Source organism: Cygnus atratus, chromosome 2 (assembly GCF_013377495.2).
Source record: "Cygnus atratus isolate AKBS03 ecotype Queensland, Australia chromosome 2, CAtr_DNAZoo_HiC_assembly, whole genome shotgun sequence".
NCBI classification, from domain to species: Eukaryota; Metazoa; Chordata; class Aves; order Anseriformes; family Anatidae; genus Cygnus; species Cygnus atratus.
Window position 1 is genome coordinate 90,028,599 of NC_066363.1, and position 22,188 is coordinate 90,050,786.

The following is a 22,188-nucleotide window of genomic DNA, read 5'->3' on the forward strand; positions in this document are numbered from 1 at the left end:
CTTGAACTCCTGCAGCTCAGTGCCGTGACTGCTGCTCTGGGGAGCCTGTCCCAGTGCCCAACCACCCTCTGGGTGCAGAACCTTTCCCTAACACCCAGCCTGACCCTCCCCTGTCCCAGCTCGATGCCGTTCCCTCGGGTCCTGTCGCTGTCCCCAGAGAGCAGAGCTCAGCGCCTGCCCCTCCGCTCCCCTCGTGAGGGAGCTGCAGGCCGCCGCCATGAGGCCTCCCCTCAGTCTGCTCTGCTCTGGGCTGAACTAGAGATGCCTTTGTTACTGTATGTGCTGCCATTGCAGTTGACCATGGAGCAGATTTGTTTTTTTTTGTTGCAGTTGCAGTTACCAAGACATTAATTGGGACCACTTTTGGGGTGTGTGTGTTTGTTTTTTTTTCGTTTTTTTTTTTTTTTTTTTTCCCTTTGCGTTCTGTGAATGCAAATCCTTTTCTACAGCTTAGCCATTCTGTACAGCTCAACTTTGCTGAGCATGGGGGGAGAACAAATTAGAATGGCTTTCTTCTTTGTCTCTAGAGAGCTCTAGATGACAGTCTAGTAGTACCTGGCTGCAGAGGATTCTTTGTTGTTCCCTACATATGAGGAGGCAACAACTGAAGACCTATACCAGAGTCTATGTCGCTTGAGTTGCTATTATCCAATGGAATAAACAACCCACTTTTAAGGCTATCTATGTTGGAGGTTGAAAAAGAAGAATGTATATTCTGCTTACACTTCATCCTGAAGGGTTATGGGGTAGGTAAAGCCACAAATCTGCAATCTGTTGCAACTCCAACTTTAGTTGAAGTCTATTAAGTCCCGCAGGGACTGCTCCTGCTCTTGCCATCTCCCCACCTTCTTGGGACAGATCTGAATGACACAGTGAGTGGAACAGGGTATGTTAGCTATTGTTAACAACCTGAAAGATGCCATGCTCGGTGGAGTTGAATCCATGGTTAGCATTATTAAAAAAAAAATAATAATGTCCAGGCATTTTTCCTCAGGTGGCTGAGTCACAGAAAATTGCTTTGTGGATACTGCAGTGACATAGAGATGCTACTGCTTTCCCCCTTCCCCTCTTAAAAATACTATTCATGACAGGAAAAAAAAAAAAAAGAGGTCTGTGTCCCATGGGTGCTTTTTAGCCACTACAGATTTTTTTCTGCAGTGTGCAAATTTCACTGCTGCAGAGGGCAATCAAACAAAGAATAGATACTGCAGTATTAAAAGAACTGATTCATCTGAGTTGACTGCTAATATCGGTAGATATGTAAAAGTAAGATCATAATTGTGGTCATCAAATCTCGGGCTTGCTGAGCATGGTTAATGAGCAGTTCATGTTTGGGAGATGATGAGAAAATTTTCCCCCACGTAAAGTGTTCCACTGTTGGCTGGGCGTTACGCTGGGCAGTTTGCCCTCCTGAAGCAGGGAATGTTAGCCACAGTTGGAAAAGCAAGCAGTGCCAGAAGAGAGAGAAATGGTTTGCTTGTTATGGATTCTTATTTTCTATGGAACAGATGAAACAGGCAAGCAAAGAAAGGAAAAAAAATGCTGTGATATCCATAATTACTTTAATTCTCTAGTGCACATAGTCAGGGAGATACAAGTCTGCATTGCTACCTTGCAGATGAAATTCTGGCTAAATTTTCTTGACCAGAGTACTTGACCAGAGTAATTCTCCAGTCCTTAAACTCCTTTTTCCCTCCCCCATGGTCAGCCTAAATGATTATCTCCATATCCTGGCTCAGTGCCTGCAGCTAAGGAATGTGGGCAATGTGCTTTGAATGGTTTGGTTTCAGGTAGCATCAAAGTTGCTTTTTTGTTATTATTTGACTGTCTTGGAAGAGATGTAAGTCCATGTCTGTGTGCCAGAAGTTAATCGAAGGTGTGACAGGCTTACTATCACAATGTGGTGTGACAGCTGCTTTATGCATTTTAAGATGGTTTGGGCTTTCTGTGAAAAACAAATCTGTGGAATCTGCACCATACCTACAGCCTAACTTGCAGTCCTACTATGCTGGTTCCTTCTCTACAGCAAAGGAAGGAAAAATTTGTTAACACTGCTGAACAAAAAGGAATAGTAAAATTGCCAATTAAGTATCAAGACAAATCCCTTTAAGAGGAAACAGAAGGCATGCAGTCATTCAGCTGCCACAGCTGTGGCTGGACACATTGCTTCTTGCCCTCTCAAAAACTCTGATGAGGTTTAATAAACTCAGCAGTGGAGGTGGTTGAATTTTTTCCACTGCAGATTTTTTCTGTCAAATTCTATAACGGTTTTGACCTTTTACTGTTACTTGCTCTGCTGTATTTGTGTAGGGCTGCTGCCTCTGTCTCCCTTCCTCGCTTAGAGCAGTATATGATTTCATGTGGTTTTCCACTGCAGGACATGCATTTAGTGAAGGACCTTAGGGTTTGTCACACTCAGCACTGTGACAGCTGTAATTTTGGCACCCAGCTCCACTTTAGGCACCTAGTGATACTTCTGTACTGGGTTAGGGGAAGGGAGGGGACTAAAATTTAAAATTAGTGAGACAAAAAAAGTATAAGCAATTAACTAAAAGCCTTTCTAGATTGTCACCATTATATGTGTTACTATTGATAGTTCCACTCTGATTTTATTCCCTAAGCATCAATAAATTTTTATGTAGATGGATTATTGGATAGTGACATTAATTTTAACGTTGTAGTTTAAATTTTCCCTGAACAAAGTTATTGGTGAGGTGGTTAAAATTCAAGCAGTGTGGCTGCACTAGCGCTGCTGCCCTTACAGAAGGTTAAAGGCACCAGTGGCATCAGGGTGAGGAACTGAAAAAAGGGAGGACTTAGATGACTCATGTGCTAGTGGAAAGAGCCTCTGATTCAAACTGGTATTACATAGGCATTAGATTGGAAACTTTAAGTTAGCTTCTGCCATCCTATTTAAGGACGAGAACATTATCAGCAAATCCCAGACTTTCAGGGCCATTGCAAGACACCTGCACTCATGTGTGACCATGCTGATGCGTGCCAGTGGCCTTTCAGAGCCTCGCTGTGCACTGCTTCCCAGTCGTCAGTGGCTAGTAGATCACTGGTGCATTGCATCCACAGGATAACCCCAATTTCAATATATGTATCACTACTATTTCATCATTAGCTAGGTGCGCAGCAATTCTTTAGTCTTTCCCCATTTAATAAAGCATTCAAGTATGTACTTAATTGTAGGTGTATGATTACATTCTGTTTGTGTCCAGAGACCAGTAATCCCTAACTGAAGTCAGCAGTGTATTGCTGTACTACTACAAAAGAGGGCTTATAGCATGGCCAAGGGCGTGATCATCCTATATAAACTAGGAGTTACATGTATAGGAAGTATCTGTGTCAATAGTTTTCTCTCAGCATTCATTGGTAGTATGAAACATTCATGAAAGATAGTTTGCTTAAAAACAAACAAACAAAACCCCCAAACAATGAGTCAATGAATGTTAGTTAACAGTGCTTTCAGAATTGCTCCTTAATTATTATTTTTTTTTTTTTTAAGTAAACTAACCTTTGAACGATCTTGCTTTAACTGACCACGTGCTGTAACCCAAACCTAGATTCAACCTCGCAGCATCTGGGAAATGATATTCTACCACTTCCTTGGTTTTTCTGCCGGCTGTACATGGCTGCAGTTGAAATTAGAATTAAGTTTTTGTATCAAATTGCAAGTTATGTTTAGCCTGGTTGCAAAGGGACCTGAGGCGCTTGTGCTGGCACCACAGAGCCCCCTGGAGCTCTCTGTTGGATCACCTGCAGGTAGGCTTGGTTCGATGGTGATGGCAAGGACTGTTGGAAAATTTCTCTTACCCAAAACAGGGGACACCAGGTTAGAGATGTAGAAGTGCTAAGCCATATTTAGTCCTTGTAATGTGTTTTTCATCTGTTAGCATGTATGAGGTAATATATATTATCTTTCATGTGCATTGGTATTCACTCAGAACTGTTAACAGAAAGCACACAGTGCTGTATCAGTGCCTTACCCTCTCCAGGACTGGTTACCGAGTTGTTTACAAAAACTACATTTCTGAACAAAACATGTTGAGAAAAAACAACTGTTTATATCATCCAGTAAAGGAAGCAAAAGTTCCTTTGCATCACAAACCTGCAAGGTTTTGCCACTTCATGCTGGTCTTCAAATGTATAAGACATTAAGCATTCCACATCTTGAGTCTGGTTTCACCTTTTCTTCCCCTCCGTTTCTGACTGCTACTGATAATGATTATTTTTTCCCATTTGATGATCCAGGCCATTCTAATTCTCCCCAGGGGAGCTAAAGCTCCTTTTTGGCATTGTTTTCAGTGGAAAGTAATCCATTTTCAAAGTGGAGCTGGGTAACCTCACAAGATTGGGAAGAATGCTAGGCCTAGGCTGACACAACAAGGTTGATTAAAGATTCCTATCTCACATCTTGTTTTAATTTTTTTTTTCTACTTTGTTTCTGTCTGGGTCCTATATTGCAAGGTTAAATATGAATTTTAGCTAGCAAGTTGTCCCTGTGTGTGAATCTTTTGCTTCCCTTTGTATTGAATAGTGACTTCTTGAATATTTCAAATATAATCCAATCCAAAAGAAGACAAATATTTTTTTTTTCTCTTTTGTTTTGAAATCAGTGTTCGAACAGGACATAGCTGTAGTGTATGAATTCGTTAATTTCAAAATAAAATTGCTGTTTTCAAGAGAAAAGTTCAGTAGAGCTCTTACCTGTGAGGTTACTGTGAAACATCTATATGGTTGGTAAGTCATTTCATTAGAATTTTGGGAGAAATAATATTCTTAGTTACACAAAGCACTAAACCTAATTTTACAAGTGAGTCATTTAAGGTATGTAGAGGCAAATACTCAGTGAAAGCACTTGATTAAATCAGTGTGTTTCACAAGCCCTTTATGCATGCATTCAACTGAAGTCATGAACAAAGCAGAGAATATCGTAGAGCTTGAATTTGGGCTTTTCTTTTCCTCAAGAAATTTCTCACCAAATCCTATACAAACAGATGTTAAACTGAATCTACAGATCTTACGGTAAAGTGATTTATAGCCATGGAGAAAGTTACAAACCAAAGGGAATTAAAAGATCTGAATAAGACTGGAGATATTAGCTTGAGTACCACAGAAGACCAAAACATGTTAAATGAATTCACCAAAAGAGGATGGATGGTTTACTTTCATGATGAGGTTCTTGGAAATGTCATGTATTTGCATTTCATGAACGTTTCTGATGATATATTTTGTAAATCATTGTGTATGGATGGCCTGTTTTGAATTAACATTGGGTGGATGATGAAATGGAATATGCACAGGAATATGCCCAATTTTTGAGCAGAAGGTAGTGCTGTAGAATTCTCTTGCACTTTATTCTTAATATGTTTAGAAGAAAAGCTGACCTGATAGAAAACTTAAGCATCCAAGAGCAATTGCACAGCTCAGAGACCAACTTTGATTAATTTCGTATGCTGTCATCTTTCCAATCTGCTGCCTTGGTGGTTAATGAACTCCTTCGCAGCCTTTGACTAATGAGACTCCATATACAGATAATGTACAAACAACATAGATTGCATTGTCTCTTACCTCCAGCAACAAGTCCAATAAACCTGTATTTTTGTTCTGTTTTTATGTCTGTCCCAAGTAGAAATGTCCATTAGGTGTCAGTGTTTTGGTTCCTCAAGCTCCTTTGCCTCCTAGAAGTGACGACTCTCCCCTCCAGGCAGTGTGCTTTCCCCATGCTCTGCCCTGCCCCAAGAACTTGAGCTGGAGTGAAGAGGTACGACTGCTTTGAGTTCAGTGGAACTGTGAACATTCATGTCAGCTTAGGAACTGGCTCTTAAATCTAATCTGATATGCAGTTAGCCATTGAACTATTGTTATGAAAATGGTTGTGTACCGGAGAAAGAAAATCCTGGATTTATAGGAAATGAACTTTTCTACTTCCTGCCTTTCAGGGGCCTGAGCCAATGCTTACCAAAGTCAGTGGAAAGCTTCCCTTGGTCTTCCACTAAGAATCTGTAACTACACTGTTGCATGAGCGTAGTTTATTTTGAATTGTATTTAATTAGTGCTTTGAAGATAAGAATCAGGATGTTGCAATAAGCTTGGAATAGGATAAGCCGGCCAGTGCAGACTACATTATGTGCTCGCTGTGTTCTGTCCAACTTAGCAGACAGACTGCTTCAAGTACTCTTTTTTACCAACCACATTTGTAGATGAGTTTCAAAGGCATCCCATCAAATTGGGCTGTTTGCAGTAGTCCAGTCCCGCAGCAGTAGTTATCTCTTCAGCTCAGCCTGTTGCATTCACTCCCAAGTATTTTGAAGGGATAAATACCTGTTTTTCTATGTTCAAAATGAATTCTTGTAGATCAAGATGATGCTTAGAAAGCACACAGTTCCCCCATATCATGTCAGAGATCTTATTTCAACTCATTTGAAGTGGAGAATGAGAAAATGTAATGATTAACTGCCAACAATGTGGTGAATGTTCAGGCTCAACTTTTCACTTGATCACATCTATTCAAGCATGTATGAGAAAATGTCCTGTTAGCAGTGAGTGAAATATATCCAAATATTTTCCAGAAAATACCATGTATCTTTGTAGATGTACAAATTTCTTGTTGCAAATGAAAGGCATGAAGAAAAAGAAATTGTAATACTAGAATTAAGTGGGGAGGAGGAAAAAAAAAGAGAGAGAAAACATAAAAATTGATGCTAGCTTTTAGAATACCATTGTTCTCGTTCACTGAAGCAGTTCAGTCACAGATCTGTTACCATTGACATTTGTGGGCAAGTGTGCCTCAGGTCCTAGCTATTAATGTTTGCTGTTGGCTACTAGTATTTTTTAACAAGCATTAAGTCCAGCATTACTATGAAAGGCAAAGATGCAGGTGGAAAGCTTGTTTGTAGTGAGGCATGTAGGGAAAGAAAATGGAGCCTACTTGTCTTCTCAGCCTGCACGAAGCCACCAGTTTGAAAGGTCCTTGACTATAAAATCTGAACAAGAAAAGCAGCAAATTTTCAGCCATAAATTGTCAGATGGAAAAGAGGAAGAAATACAAAAGAGTTGTTCCGAGGATAAAAAGCAGATGATTGTAATCCAAGTTTATAGTATGTGCCATCAGATGCAAAAAGTGCTTCCCTGAGATACTCGCGTATATCTAAACACGGAAATCAACTTGGCCTGTATGAAACACATTGCTATCATTATGCCAAACCTTTTGGGATAGTTAAGTTGTTATTTTGCAGGTAGAAATATCATTAGTCCTCAGTCAAGATTTTAGTAAACTGCATTTTAAGGGAATTCAGCACGTTATGAAAATAAAAGAAGCGGTTGTGACTGATTTTTCTCTGGAAGAACTGTTTAATGAGCTCAGATGCATAATGCTTCAGTTTGCAGGGTTACAAATCTTCTGGTCTCTGTTGTTCTTACGTGATGCAGGGATGCATCTTTTCTGGCAGTGTCTCGTGCTTGGTGGAGGGCAGGTGGACTACTATGAGGTTTTGATGAAGAACGAGGAAAGCTCATCTGGTTACCAAATGCTACCAAATTCAAAATTTGTTAACTTGGAACTTCAGATGAGGTGGAGTTTTTTACTCTAACTGTAAAATACGTGTGTGCAGAAGTCCAGGAAATGCAATTAATGCACTTCCTCTTAATTTCCTCGGATTTTATTATCATAATGATTTCCCATGTCCAGTCAGTAATTCAGTGTCCAGTCACAAGACCTTAGCTGCTTTCAGTTTTGCAGCCTTGGGACATGGAAGGGCACAAGGAGTGCATATTTGTGTGCACGTTTGCATGTGGCCAGAGTGTTGGCATCCTGGTAGGAAGCTATTCAGCAATCCTCCCCCGAGTCCTGATCTCCAAAACTCAGACTAATACTACCAAATTTTACAGCATCTGATATTGAAAGGACAGCAGTCAAGGAGCCCAGGAGCAGGGCATCAGCCATCTTCGGTCTGAAATGAGCATTACTGAGTACAGCTGTACTTTAAACCTACTACAGTGCTCATCTATCAGATGACTGATTCTGGTTTATGTACTTAATACTTACCAGTAAATGGGCATTGAAAATCAAAGTTGTAGGCTTATGACGGTAGCAAAAACCCCTTTGTACTCTGTCCTCATTTCCCCTTGGTCTCCCATGCCTCGTTTCAGCAAGCTGCTGGACAAGCGCTTGTGTTCAAGATGGGCACCAGATGTTCTGGTGTGCAGTGGGGCCATGAGTCCTGGTGAGTGGGGGGATTAAGGCATGCATCACATGTGGCAGGAGAGAAGTATACAAGATCAGCGCAAAAAAAATAAGAGAACAAAGCATAGTGAATAGGCATGTTTCCAGAAAGCGCTACAGACAGGTACCTCATCTGTATTTATTGCCCAATTGTTATGTTGTTCCTCTTCCCCCACACAGTGAGACCAGTGTAAGGAAAAAACTACTGGAATCCAGATGCTCTGAAGCTTAATTAAGTGTCCTGAGCTTTGGAGACAGGTTTTTGGTTGTTCTGCCAGCAGAAAGCATAGATATGTATGCTGAGACCACTCATGCAGTTTTGTAGGAAGAAAGGAGGTGGTCAGCTTTCTGCATTCTTTGATGTGTTTAAAGATGCTGGCTCTTTATGACTGTTAGCAGGCATTATGGTTAATTTTCATTTATTCCCTCAGGTTTGAAGAATGTAGGCAGTCTTTCTTTACATTAACAGAGCTTTGGGCTTACCTTATGAATTTATCACAATATCCTCAAGATACTCAGCCTGTGACAAGCGTAGTTTAATTTATAAGATATGGGCAAGATGCTTTTAATTGCTTCATTTTTTCTCACTGTTTATAGTAAACTTCTGGAGCCTCAGAGTTAGTTACCAAGTTGCTGCATCATCTCCCCTCTGTTCTGATGATTGTTGAATTGTTATTAAAGATTTCTGAGAGGAACTGCACTGTTGGGGCTTACCCTTTTTATGGGATTTCACAGAAATGCAATTTGTAAGGAAACAACAGCATAAATTCCACACAAACTCTGTTCAAACTTTTGGCTGCATAAGGATCTCATACTCCTCTAAAAGTCTGAATTGAATCCACTGTGTACTCTGTGTCTACTCACGCGGGTGTATCTTTTTCTGTTGACCTGTGCTGCTTAACCTTCTCTCTGCATCTTTTGTCTGAATTTCCTATCTTTCTGGAACTAGAAAACCCATTGAGACAGAAACTGAATTAATCAGTACAGCCTTGTCTTTATTTTTCTTCTTAAATTCATCTTGATTTTCTTCCTAAATTAGTCACTGTCTTAGTTGCCATACATATAGTGCAGTAGTGGAATCCTGTCTACAGGAAAGGTGGTATCCAGCATTTTTCACAGCATCATGTAAACCAGATCTGACACAGCTCAGCCAATACAGCAGTTAATATTCCAGTGTTTTGCTTGTAGCTTAGCCTGGAAGAATGACCCAACTATGGAAGGAGTCCGTACTTTGGGACATTGAGGCTGAATCCAGAGTCCAGGCACATTCTTGAACCAGTCTCCAAATCCCTTTGTGCCTCAGTCCCTCATGTGGAAAATTGGCGTTTGGATTTTACAGCCCTGGGGGAAGAACATGAGGGAGTGGAGGGACAGATTATATGCGTTAAAGACAGATATATAGATGAAAGCTGAACCTGATACTAATTGTTACCATATCTGTCCTTCTGGCATCTCTCAAAAATGCTCGTCATTCCTTTATTTAGATATAGTAATTTTTTAAAGCAACAGCTACTAGCTGAAGATACCTGGATAGTGGTTAATAATAATAATAATCTATCAAAAACTGAAACCATCAAAACGTATGTGATAGCTTTATATTCAGCAGGTAGTGAAACGTATGTGATGGCTTTATATTCAGCAGGTAGTGCATCCCAAGAAGCCTCTGAGTTCCTACCAGCTCAGGTCACGAAAATTACTGCACTAGGTTGTTGCCCTAGTACTCATCTTTGTTATCTCTTAGCTTTTATGTTTGGCCTCTTCAGCTCAGGAGGGAAGATGTTTGGTAAAATATGTGGACTTCAAGTACTTTTCATAAGATCAAGATCAAAAGAAAAGCTCTCTGTGGTTTTTTTTTTTTTTTTTTTCCTCAGTCCTCTAGTAGTGGTTTATACCATATAAAGTCTTTTCAAAATAGTTTCCAGCGTACCAGCAGGTTCTCTAACTAGCTCCCATGGCACATTGAAATGTGTTTCATCTGGACCTGCTGAGTACTCTCTTCCAATATTGTGATCCTCTTTGATCACAGCAACTGGACGAGGAGTTCAGATACTTCCGTACTTGCCTGCCCCACCTCCCTCTACTGTTTTCCTCCTTGAAGATTACATTAATAAAAAGCAAGAATGTGTTGCTCAATATACAAATACTGTTAATACCTTAATCAGTGTGGAATTTTTTTAGGTTGGACCCTTTTATTTTTGAATTTCCTCTTCTCATTAAAAGACACAGTACTATAGTAAATGTTTGGTTTCTTTCATTTCCAGCAGTGTGTAGCTGTATCCTTTAGTGATAAATTTAAAGCATCCTCTTCAGAAGCCTTATTTTTTTCCTGCACAGCACTTAAAATTTCACTGTGTCATTGTCTAAGCACCTTATTGTTATGATTTTGTAGGGAAAAGCAGCTCCTCTAACTCACAGTGTGAATACTTCCATAGTAGAGCTTTGCATATTTACAGCCTTTTGTGCAAAATGTGAACAAAAGAGGAAAATTGGATAAGAGACCCCAGCAGGTATTAATGTATGGGATTGCCTCAAAATGATTAATCCCACGTGGGCTGTTTCTGTTCACCCTGTTTTCCTTTAAGTACAGTGAACAGAATTCCACTTTTTGCACTTTCTCCTCTGTGTCTCTGGTGGTATAACTTCCACGTGACTCTTGGTGGTTTGTAGTGCTCTACTCTTGTGTCACTTCTTTTTGTCTTCCTTACTGTGTACTAGCTTCCCCTGTATGTGCTCTCCTCATCTGATGTCTGTTGGGCTGCTCTTTTGTGCAGAGAGGAGCTGTAGGGTCCCCCATAGTGTGGATTCTGGGTGTCAGTGGAGGGAAGGATGGGGTAGACATGAAGATGTTTGCTTCCAGATCTGCACTGCCTGGTCATTTACTCAGCTTGCCATCTGTAGAAGCTGCAAATCTGATAGAGAGATTGCTGCCAAACTTGCTTAGAGTCCTGATAGACTTCAAAATTCGCTGCTGCCTTGCACGATACCCTTTCTCCTTTCCTTGTCATCCCCTTCTGACAGAGGAGATGCAAGGCGAACGCCCAAGTTCTGTTTGCGCCAGTGGAAGATCCAAGTTCAGAGCAGAGTATCAGACAGAAAATGTCCGTTTACTAAGTAGAAACTGCTGTATGCATCAAGATAGCCATGTCATTTACTAGCTTGGGTTGCATACACAAGCAGCAAGTACTCCAAGAACAACCCAAGGAGCTGGGCCATGGGACAGGACCTGAAAGTTGAACGCAAGTCGTACCTGACGTCATCACCTGATGTGGTTAATCCTGCAATTACTCATCTGGGGGGTTGTTCTGTTTTCCTTCCCTTTTGCTCAGAAGGGTGGGTTAGGATTATTTGTCATCTTTGGCTAAACTAATATGATGTTATGTGGAACAGATGTGATGGACATCACCAGATTGACGAATAAGGGTAGTGACTTGCCCTCCGCTACAGGTCATGAGCACAGCGCGTTTTGACAGGTCTGAGCAGTTCGATCCCAGTTTGCACTAGATATGATATTATGGATACAAGAGCACTGATAACATCCTGCCAATTCAGTTATTTAGCTCCAGAATGAAAATGAAGTCTAAACCAGCATCCTTCCAGTTACCTCCCCTTTCAGGGGGTTATTTTCTAAAGCTTTTTTCACTAGAAAGCCGTTCCCTGTGGAAATGAGTTGCAATTTGAAAGGAAAAAAGGGTAATATTTTACTAATTCTTGCAGACTCAGGAGGTTTTAGGCTTACCTTTTCCTTTGAAACCGTGCTGCTAATTTGTGTGTGTGAGTTTTAACTTTAAATCCTGCTTTGTCAATAAAAACATAATTTGCTTAAATATAATGTATCTTCAAAACAAAAGGAAAATTAAAGTTTGGAAATCTATTGAGTATATATTAAAGCCTTCTGCTTTCACCTGAGGTTCCTCCTTTCCTGTGTGGGTGCAGACACATGCGGTGACCGCTCAGGTACATGCCTTTTCTCTGACTGTTCGGGAGAAGCAGCATAATCAGCAGTGGCCACTGCATGCTTGCAGCAAGTAAATCACAAGAAAGGAGACCAGACAGTGCCCATTTAGTACAACCAAGAAGCAGAAGACACTACAACTGTTCTCATGTAGAGGGAAAAAAAAAACAAAACGCCATCAGTGAGGAGACGAGAAAAAAAAAAGCAAAAGCTGATTTCTATGCCTTAGAAAAGCCATCCCACAGCACCACCTAGCAGACATTGTTGAGTACAGATGGCTATGAACAGACTGAGGATAAGATTGGGAGTACACAATGCTGAGCAGATCTATGTGTCTTCAGAAAGTGATTCCACCTATTATCTAGCATGGGTCACTTCTACAAGCTTAGGTGCTCTGTCATTCCCTCATGCAGCTTTTGTTGCCCTTTTAGTTAGGTATTTGTAGTCTGATACAGCTAATCTCTGTGCACGTTCAACAAAACAGATCATTTCTGCTTTTTATTTGTATTCTGGAGTTGTGGTCTTTGGCACAATGTATTTTTTTAAAGCACTTAGCTTAATCAGAGTAGTGGTTTTATTAATTCTGTTGCAATTTATTTATGTTCTTGTCCATATTAGCTCAAGGTGCCAGAGCCCATGCTGCCCAGCATCCTGTTGAGGAATACTGCCAGAGCACAGATTTTGAAGAGCACTGGTTGTACAGCATGGTCTCACCCACTGCAGCTGGGGGAAAGTGTTAGAAAATAGTTAAGCTGCAGCTGCTGGCTGCCTCTGTTTGTCCTAGAGGGACCAGAACTTGAGCTTACTGTTGATCTGCAGAAGGTGAAGTGTTTATTTGTGAAACTGTAGCAGATTTCAGGCTATGGCCTTTCTTTTGTTGCTTGATTACTCTTGCTCCTTTCTATACCTTAAACTGCATTTGAACCTCTATTGCGCCATCCTGAACAGGTGGACTGTGGAAAAGTCAACTTGTGGGAGACTGTCTAGGCTCTCCAAGGAAATATTCAGGAATGCACTGGTCTTCCTATGAATTGTATGGTGGATACAGGCTAGAAGAAACATGACTCAGGAATGGATAGGAGTTGTAGGACTTTCAGCTTGCAGAGCTTTTGAGTTTGGCATTACATATGTAGGCAGATCTGCTTTACTACTCAGAGGTAGTAGAGAGGGATTTCTGGCAGCAATCCTGAAATCCATTCCCTTCCAGGTTCTGAGATCTTATTTTCGTGGTTAAAGCAGGGGACTGGCTATCAAGACTCTTAATTTGCTCTGTAGCATTGGGAAAACTTTATGATGATGATTATTATTATTATTATTATTCAGAGCCAAGAACTATACAACTAAATCCATATGTGGACACCTAAAATGTTCTGACTTCCAGATATTGTGAGACGTTTTACTTTTATTAAAGGAAATATGCCTATGCAGTACCTTGGAAAATAGAGAAAAATACTTTCATCTGTTATTTCCATGACCACTGTGGTAATGTCTTTTGTGCCCCTCATACAGTTGCTCTATGATACTTCTCTTTTGTGGAGCTATTTAGATGCTTAAGTAAATGCTCTTTGTCAAGTGCTGCAAAAGCCTACCATGAAACTCTTTCTAACATTAGGGAAAATAACACCAAAAGTAAGAGGTCAGTGTGATTTTAGTACTCTTAATACACTCATATCTTCAAAAATAATACTCTGATGAGTTGAAAGGGTCAAATCTCGATTACATTTCCCTTGGCTAAATACATAAGAACCGTTCCCGTCAGACATTACACAGCTACCACAGTGCGTTTCAGTTTAGTTTTCCGGGCTACAAAGGATCATGTTATACAGTAGTTTATTTTACTGCCTTTGTGAACTGCTGCCCCTCATTAGGGCATCGTTGTATCTACTGATTTTGCCTGCAGTTACTCCTGACTTCCAAAAAAATTGGAAGTAATCTGTTGTGGTTACTTCAGGAAAAAAAAAGGGTTGGGTGGTTGGTTTTGTTTTTTGTTTTCCCTTCAACTGTTTTCCCTTCTTTTTCTGTCTCTGCTGCTCCCAAAGAACTGAAACAGCAACCTGGAACTGATCTATGATGCAAGTCAAATCGCTGCTGAGTATGATCTCATGCGTCTGAGGGTTCAGCTCTTCGAATGACCATGGCAATTACTTGGCTAAAAATTATGCAAGTCCCAGATGCTGGATAATTCTCAAATCCTACATCCCAAATACATTTCATTCTGACAATAATGAAACCAAAACGCACGTTAAATAGTGACAGAGTAACGGCCTACCCGTGACCCAAGCAGTGGCTTGGTCAAAGGTGTTTTGTTCTCAGGTTTGGAGCAGGGCAACAGAGAAGGGTCAAATGAAAGGAAATGTGGGTTGCTCCACTCTGCTAGCTGCTCCCCTGTCCTGGTCAGTGCTGCTGAAAACCTGTCTGTAGCTTGGTAGCTACAGACTTCTAGGAAGGTCAACCCTTTTTATTCCCAAAGGAGGCAATTTAAACACGTGTATGGCAAGAATGGCATGTTTCAGGTGAGTTTGGAGGATGTAGGTGAGGTCTAGTCTCATCTTGGAGCCACACATCCAGGTTTCCAGGAAAACAGGCTGTAGGGAGACTTTTACATGCAGCCGTGTGTGAGCTCAGAAGCACTGCTGGACCTGTCTGTTTAAAAAATGGGTTTCTGAGCCTTGAGTACTTACCATAGCCATGTTCAGGGTCTGCTGAACATACTTCTAACCCTTTCAGCCTATCAAACTTGATCAAAAGTAAGGATTGCTGTCACTCTGGTACTGATGAGGATCTGAAACACGGATTCCATGAGTCGATGTTGTAGGAGGCTTTTTAGGAAGCTGCTCAGTGTTCTCTAAATGCTGGGGAAAACTAAGTCACGTAAGCTTGAGCATCACAAATGCTTACATAGTCCCAGGCCACACCTGATAAGCAGAGAACTACTAGGAACTCATTTCACAGAAGGTCTTACCTTCATTTGATTTGTGCACTGAAAAGTTTATCTTGGACGTCTCCATGGACATCTGAATCTTAGTGCATGTAGGACTGCTGTTATACCAAAATTACATGATCACTGTGACCTATTTAAAAAGTGTTACTGATCTTTTTGACACCCTGATATCTCTTCCGGTATGTGTGTGGTTGGGGAGGAGTGGTATGGGTGCGTGCGAGACAAATGGAAAGAAAATAATTTGCAGGTGCCAGGCTTTATAAAAGGAAGAGTGTTTAAAAATAAAAAGTGTGGAATTCTCCATATTTTTGCTCACGTACTTGGTAAAGCTGTTATCATTTAGTCCTGTTTAATCACCCAAGGTGGTATATATGTCTCATACTTCAAAGAAAACAAAAAGTCAGATAATTTTTGTAAGTTGTAACACAGACATTTGCTTTCAGTCAAGCTAGAGCTGGAAGCTGGGCATGGTGAGGAATCTGGATCCCAAGAGTCCTCGTATGGAAGCTGATGAAGCTGAGACCGATGTTATCTCATTTGTCAACCTTCTGAACAAAAGCCAGCATCAGCGTGATGAAAGTTAACCCTAACTCAGGCTTGGGAAGCTTTTGCCATGTCACCCGAGGAGTGCTTTATAGAAGCACTTCCCTTTTTGTTATTGAAACAGGACTCTGAGGGTTCTCCTTGCACCTCTTTCTCCTTTCTGTGATTCAAAACCAAGCATACATCTTTTCAGCTGGTGTGTTTGATTTGCTGTGGCAGCTGAGAGTGTGTGTGAGCACCCACTTCTGCTCTGGCAGAAGTCAGAGGAAGAAGGTAGCTTGGGACAGATGAATTGCATTATCTCCTTGTGTGGAAGCCTCAGTACCTCTTCGTCTTTGTTTTCTGAATAGATCCTAATGATATTTCTAATTTTATTTTTGAACATGATAGGAGATTTACTTAGTGAACTATCTTAGAGGTTTTTCAAAGCTTCATATTAAGTTTGCAGTATGGGCATAGTGTTCTTCAAGTCTGCTACTCTAGATAGACATAAACCGAAAAATAACTGAAAAGTTGTTATGAGAATTTTTCTTTCACTAATAAGTATATGTATTTGCATATAAAATATGTGTACATTTCAAAATATTTGCATATATGTATATGCATTTTGTAACACTAGAAGTTAACACTACCCTGCCTGTAAATTTGTTTTATTATGGTATGAAAAAATAGGATGCTTGGTTATGACCTGAAGAATAGATGTGGCAAACCTTAGCATTAAGCCTGGGAAAGCTGTGACAAATAGGTAATTGCTCAAAAAACATGACTGCTTTTGATATGCATATTTCATAGAATCACAGAATGGTTTTGGTTGGAAGAAACCTTAAAAATCGCCTAATTCCAACCCCTCTGCCATGGGCAGGGACACCTCCCACCAGACCAGGTTGCCCAAAGCCCCATCCAGCCTGGCCTTGAACACCTCCAGGGATGGGGCATCCACAGCTTCTCTGGGCAGTCTGTGCCACTGCCTCAACACCCTCATAGGAAAGAATTTCCTCCTTATATCTAATCTAAATCTCCCCTCTTTTAGTTTAAAGCCATTCCCCCTTGTCTTATCACTACACTGTTTGACAAAGAGGAGCAAATTTGCTCCTCAGAGTGAAGCTTTATTCATTAACTTGATTTGGCAAGTTGTCCAAACCTAAATAAATGAGTCTGGTTTTGCAGTCAAAGCACTGCTTCTGGGCTCTTTTTAGTGCCTGATAATACTCAGAAGTTTGAGAACAGAGAAAAATCTTCAGTCCATACTTGAAGTGAAACACTAGTGGTCTTAGTGTTCCAGTAAGAAGTTAAATATATATCCTTTCTCTAGTTTTACTTTAATAGTTATTCTTTCAAGAAGGGTTTGTGGTGGTTTTGTTCCATAGTTTTATGTATGATACTTGTTCTTTCAGCAGTTGTATTATTTCAGTAGTTCAAACCACTAGTATTTTGCTTTTTAGGGTGCTTAAAAAGGATAACCTGTTACCAATTATTTGCTTAAGAAAGATGTTGCAATAGAGAATATAATATGGTTTGAAACCTTTGCTAATACACTGACTTTAACCACTTCCACGCATTTTATACATAGATTGTTTTCATTTTGTGTTTTTGCTTTTTCCCCCCCCCCCCCCACCCCCCTTTTTTTTTTAATATATTGTCTATGATATTGTACAGTGTCAGGAAAGGACTGCCAACCATATCAATAAACTTACAGGGGTTTTCAGGTGAAGTTACTTAAGCCCAGCCATAGTTCTGGTATTTAATGTAAGTACTTTTTAATGGAACTGTTGAAAGAACAAATTTCACGTGCATAAAACCACAGAATAATAACAGAGTAGTTTTCCACTGTACTTACAGACTCAAATAGTTTTTTCCCCTAGGGCCCTTGAACTCAACCTTGATATTATTTAAACAGGACATCGTCAAGGCTGCTAACTCTAGTAAGTTGTTTCAGGAGCAGTAGAACTAATGAAGCGATTTGTTATCCTTTTTCTCCTCCTTCCTTGGTTTTTCCTTCCCATCCCACACCCTCTTGATACCATCGGTTCTGTTGCATGTCCTGTGCCCTCTCTGTACAACCAGCAGCATGTGGTGTGGCTGGCTGGAAGGTGTGTGAGGACTGATTTTCTAGCTGGCTCCCTTTCCGAATGGCTGGAAACTTGCTTTTCTCTGATAGGAACACCAACTTGGGGTCTTTTCTAATGCAGTTTGCAATTTGAGTCGGAAAGTTGAGTAGCTCAGCATTACGACCAGGTATGCCTGAATTCGGGGGGTAGGTTTCCATAGTCAGAGGGAAGAGTTAGCCTACAACGGGACAACAATGTGGCTGTCTGAGGAAGCAAAGGTGAATATGGAGTGTTGTTTGTGATTGTTGTGGGTTTAGTTTTGTAAGAAGGCTCTGAGAGAAGGTACTCTAATAGTTTTATTTCTCTGTTTTCCTCTGGCTCTGGTCATAACTCAGCAGAGCCACATGTTTTAATGGTAATGACTTTCACAGGCAGGGACAGGGTCCCCTCTGAAACTCCACCTGAGCAGGACTCTGTGGCTAGGAGGAAGACTTCAGTTCTACACGAGATGCTGCTTTGTACACACTTCCTGTGTCAAACACACTGCAAGCCTGAGGCTTGTGTCATGAGGAAATTCTCTTTTTCATCACCTACAGGCCAATCTGTACAAATCAGAGGTCTGGCTATGATAGGAGACGGGTCTCAGAAAAAAGCAATTTGGTACAGAAAATTGATGTGGAGCAAGTGACTTCCTTCCAAATAGTTCCTAACCCCTCCTGAAAATTACACGAGTGACTTAATCCTAAATTGAAAGCTTGCATTTAGAATTTGAAATATTTCCGAAAACACGCTAGTCAAATATTTATTTGGAGGCTTAAAAATGAGAGAAGATGCAATGTTACATCTTCCATATGCCTTCTAAACTCTTGGTATTTCAGCTTTCCCACGTGTGAAATGTGAATCACTTCCTGCTTCATACAACTATTGCATGGCTTGATTATCTATAGATGGCTTTCAGATCTTTAAATGCAAAGCATGAGATAAGTAACATATCAGTAACATCTTAGCACTTCATAGTAGTAACAGGTTGTCTAGTCCCTTCTCTCTTAAAAATTGATCTCCTTTTGTCTCAAGTGCTGTAAGTTACCTTGTTTTATGTTAGAAGCTTTCACAGAGCAAGATGGCACTCAGCTGCATAAGGGAACAATGATGTGATATGAAGGGGATTTTGGAGAGGGGAATGAAGAGAAAGACCTGTCTGGGATTAAGTTCCTAAAAACTCTTTTCCGCTCTTAGTTTTTTTGGAACACAGCTAAGGAAATATCAACTTGGCCCTGCCCAAGGAAAGGAAGTTGCTGAAACTGCCATTCTCCCAAACTTTTCCTGTTGCCAGAGGTTCAGCCCAATGAACATCTGCTGCGGACAGCAGAGTTCAAGGCTAACTTCATACATCAATGGAGAGGGATAGTGGGAAGGTTCAGCATGCAATACCTCTATCATTATAAAGGGGGGGAAGGAAAAAAAAAAACAGGTGCCAAAGGGCCATCTCATGTGTAGGCACACACCCAGTTAATCTTGTAATCAATATAAAAGTCCTCGATGGTTAAATTTTAGTCTGCAAATTCATCTGTTATGTGGAATTCTAATTACAAGTAGTTTCACATCTTGTTTCTTATTAACTGATTATCTTATTATCAAAACATGAAATATCACTGTTGTGTCTGTTGCTGAACAGATCATGGGCATAGTATTCAAGAGAGACGAGGTTATTTTTCATTCATTCTGGTCACCAGAAATGCACATTTTATTTAATAGAAGTATGACTAATTCCTAAGCACCATTCCTGTTTAAAATGTGGGAGGTACTCTTCAGCTACTTTGTTAGTGACCTATAGAGCTCAGGGTCATGCACTTGCAGTAACTACTGAAAAATTGACTAGTCAGTATGTTTCCAAATGCTAAGTTGCATTCAAATGACATCATGTACTTCATAGTTTTTTGTTGGTGGTGTTTTCGGGATTTTTTTTTGTGCGTTTGTTTTGTTTTTTTCCCCATAGGACTGCTTTCATATGTGCCCAACAAAGGTCACATTATCAAATGAGAGGAACAGGCTTTACTGGATAGTCTTACTCTATGATCTGTAACTAGAAATGCTGGAAAACCCTTGCTATGTATAAACAATTTGAGGTGTGTGTTTGTAGAAGAAAAAAGAGAAGAAAAATGCATGGTCCTTATCAAAAGCTGTTTGATAGCACATTTCATACTAACATGAGTTTTAGCAGAAATTGCTTCTCATGCTGCTGTAGTTTCTTTCAAGTGAAGTGTTTAGTACCTTATCTAGGATAGTATAATCACAATCCTTACCCAGTTACAGGAGGCAGGTCAAGAAGTACTGCTGGTGTTCATTTGCCTGGAGTTGTCAGAAACACCAGCATTTCAGAAGGATCGATAACAGCATAAACAGGTCGAAACTGCACAATTTGAAGAGAAAAAAAAGAAAAAAGAAAAAAAAAAAAGAAGAAGAAGAATCCTATTGTAAATCTTTACAATTGGAGCATAGTTCCTGTTCTGGAGACAAATGGCAAATTTCCAATGAAATACTTTTGTTTTATGTTTTGCAATGGAAAAAGCTAAAAATGTAATTGAAACCAAACTCTTATGGTTTAGGAATTTCTGAAAGGTCAAAAGAGAAAGACATTCAAAATTGGGGAATAGCTAATTGCTCTGTGGTTAGGGCCCTTGGCACAAGGGTGTGATGACACCATTTCAAGAGTCACCTGAGACTAGAGTTTGACCTAGTGGTGTCTGCAGGACACTAACGGTGTCCTGTTATCTCCAGGTTCTGTCCTCTCCTCCTTTCTGGCTGAAAAATTGTGTGTACCTTTCACACAATGAACAGTTCTTACAAGAGAAACCGAGGGGATTGTTCTGATTGTAGGGTCAGAAAACCAGAACAGACTTCTCTCACTTTGTGTTTTGTAGTGTAAAACTGTGCATGATCTTAGATGCATCTTGTAGAACAAATTAAAAAATAACTTCTAATTATTTAATAGAATGGGATGAGAAAATCACTTCCCCATCTCACTGGAAGTTCATCATTGTTTTTTTCCAAAAGAGGAGAGGGAGGAATACCCAAAAAAACAGTAGCATTTCCTGTCTCATTCCAGGCTCTGCAGTGCTTAGCTTTTTTAATCAAAGTCTGTATGACATGGTAACTGCTGCATGAGAAATTCAGCTACATTGTTAGTTCAATACAAATGGCTTAATACAGGGCCAACTTCTACCCCAAAAATATTCTTTTAAAGCTCCCATCAGAATTGCATATGTTCATCTGAGGGACACATTGGCCTATAATATGTTTTGATTTGTTGCATGAATTGCCTGCTTCTGTGTACAGTTTTTTTTCATTTTTCCCCCTTCTGCCTCTGGACCATGATTGATGATGTAAATAATCATTTCCAGGCATGAGCCTTTTTTTTTTTTCTTTCTGTTGACCAGTCACTAATCACTACTTGCTCATCTCTGCGTTTTGTTGGTAAGCCAGATAAATTTCTTTTTAATAGCCTTCTTTCTCTTCATGTCAGAAATCTCACCGCAGATAAATGGCAGATACACACCACATATGTAACAGTGTGCAGACCTTATAATCATTATTCAGTACGTTACAAAGTTCTGAGAAATTTCATTATGAGAATAGTAAATGCATGCATTTCTCTGCCCTTCCTGCCATTACAGGGGCTACGGAAAGAAAAGCTTAAAACAACATTATGAACTTAAAGGCTGTTTAATTGATATTTTTGAGCATCTCTCATCTATGCTTACAAAGTTTTTCATCTTGATGGAACTGAGCATATCAGGAAGAGAAGTAATATTATCCCCATTTCTCAGCTTGGAACAATGAGGCACAGTGCCTTGACGGGCTGGTCAAACATCAAATCACTGCTAGCACATAGAATCTAGCCTAATCTAATAATCTAATCTAATTTCTGCAATGTCTGCACCTTCAGTCTTGAGCCTGCACAGCATTTAACAACAGTAAATTTGCCTTACTTAAGCATCCCTCTTTGAAGATTTGAGAGAAAACGGCTGCATATTAAAATGTCATCTAGTATCATTTTAATATACACCAACTTATAAAAATTCCAATGCTTAAAATAGAGACCATGGCATCACACATTCTTATTTCTGTTACTGGTATATAAGCACATCAGTTAGATTCCTAGTGAAATAAAATGCCTATGTGTACACAATGGTTCTCTATCTACGATGGGGGTATTCATAGACTTTATGCATACTAACTGTTTTTACCTGTTGCTTCTCATGCATCTCAGCTTTGTCTATAATATTTCTACATGCCCTCCACACCCCATGACTTGTGCCATTGTTGCCTCCTGATAACAAAATGGGGAGATTGGCAGGTCTTCTTTGCAGCCTAGAAAGTAGCTTTTAAGGCGCCAGGATATAAGAGCTCTTCTATCCCTTCTATAGAAGGATGATTACACTCCTTTGAGAAGTTTTGTGGTGGTCTGTAGCTT

At 40.1% G+C, this 22,188-nt stretch overlaps 1 protein-coding gene across 4 annotated transcripts in view; it reads left to right on the forward strand.

The window, feature by feature from the left end:
* FHOD3 (formin homology 2 domain containing 3) overlaps positions 1-22,188 on the forward strand; it is a 399,093-nt gene that overhangs the window by 237,639 nt on the left and 139,266 nt on the right. The window lies entirely within an intron of this gene.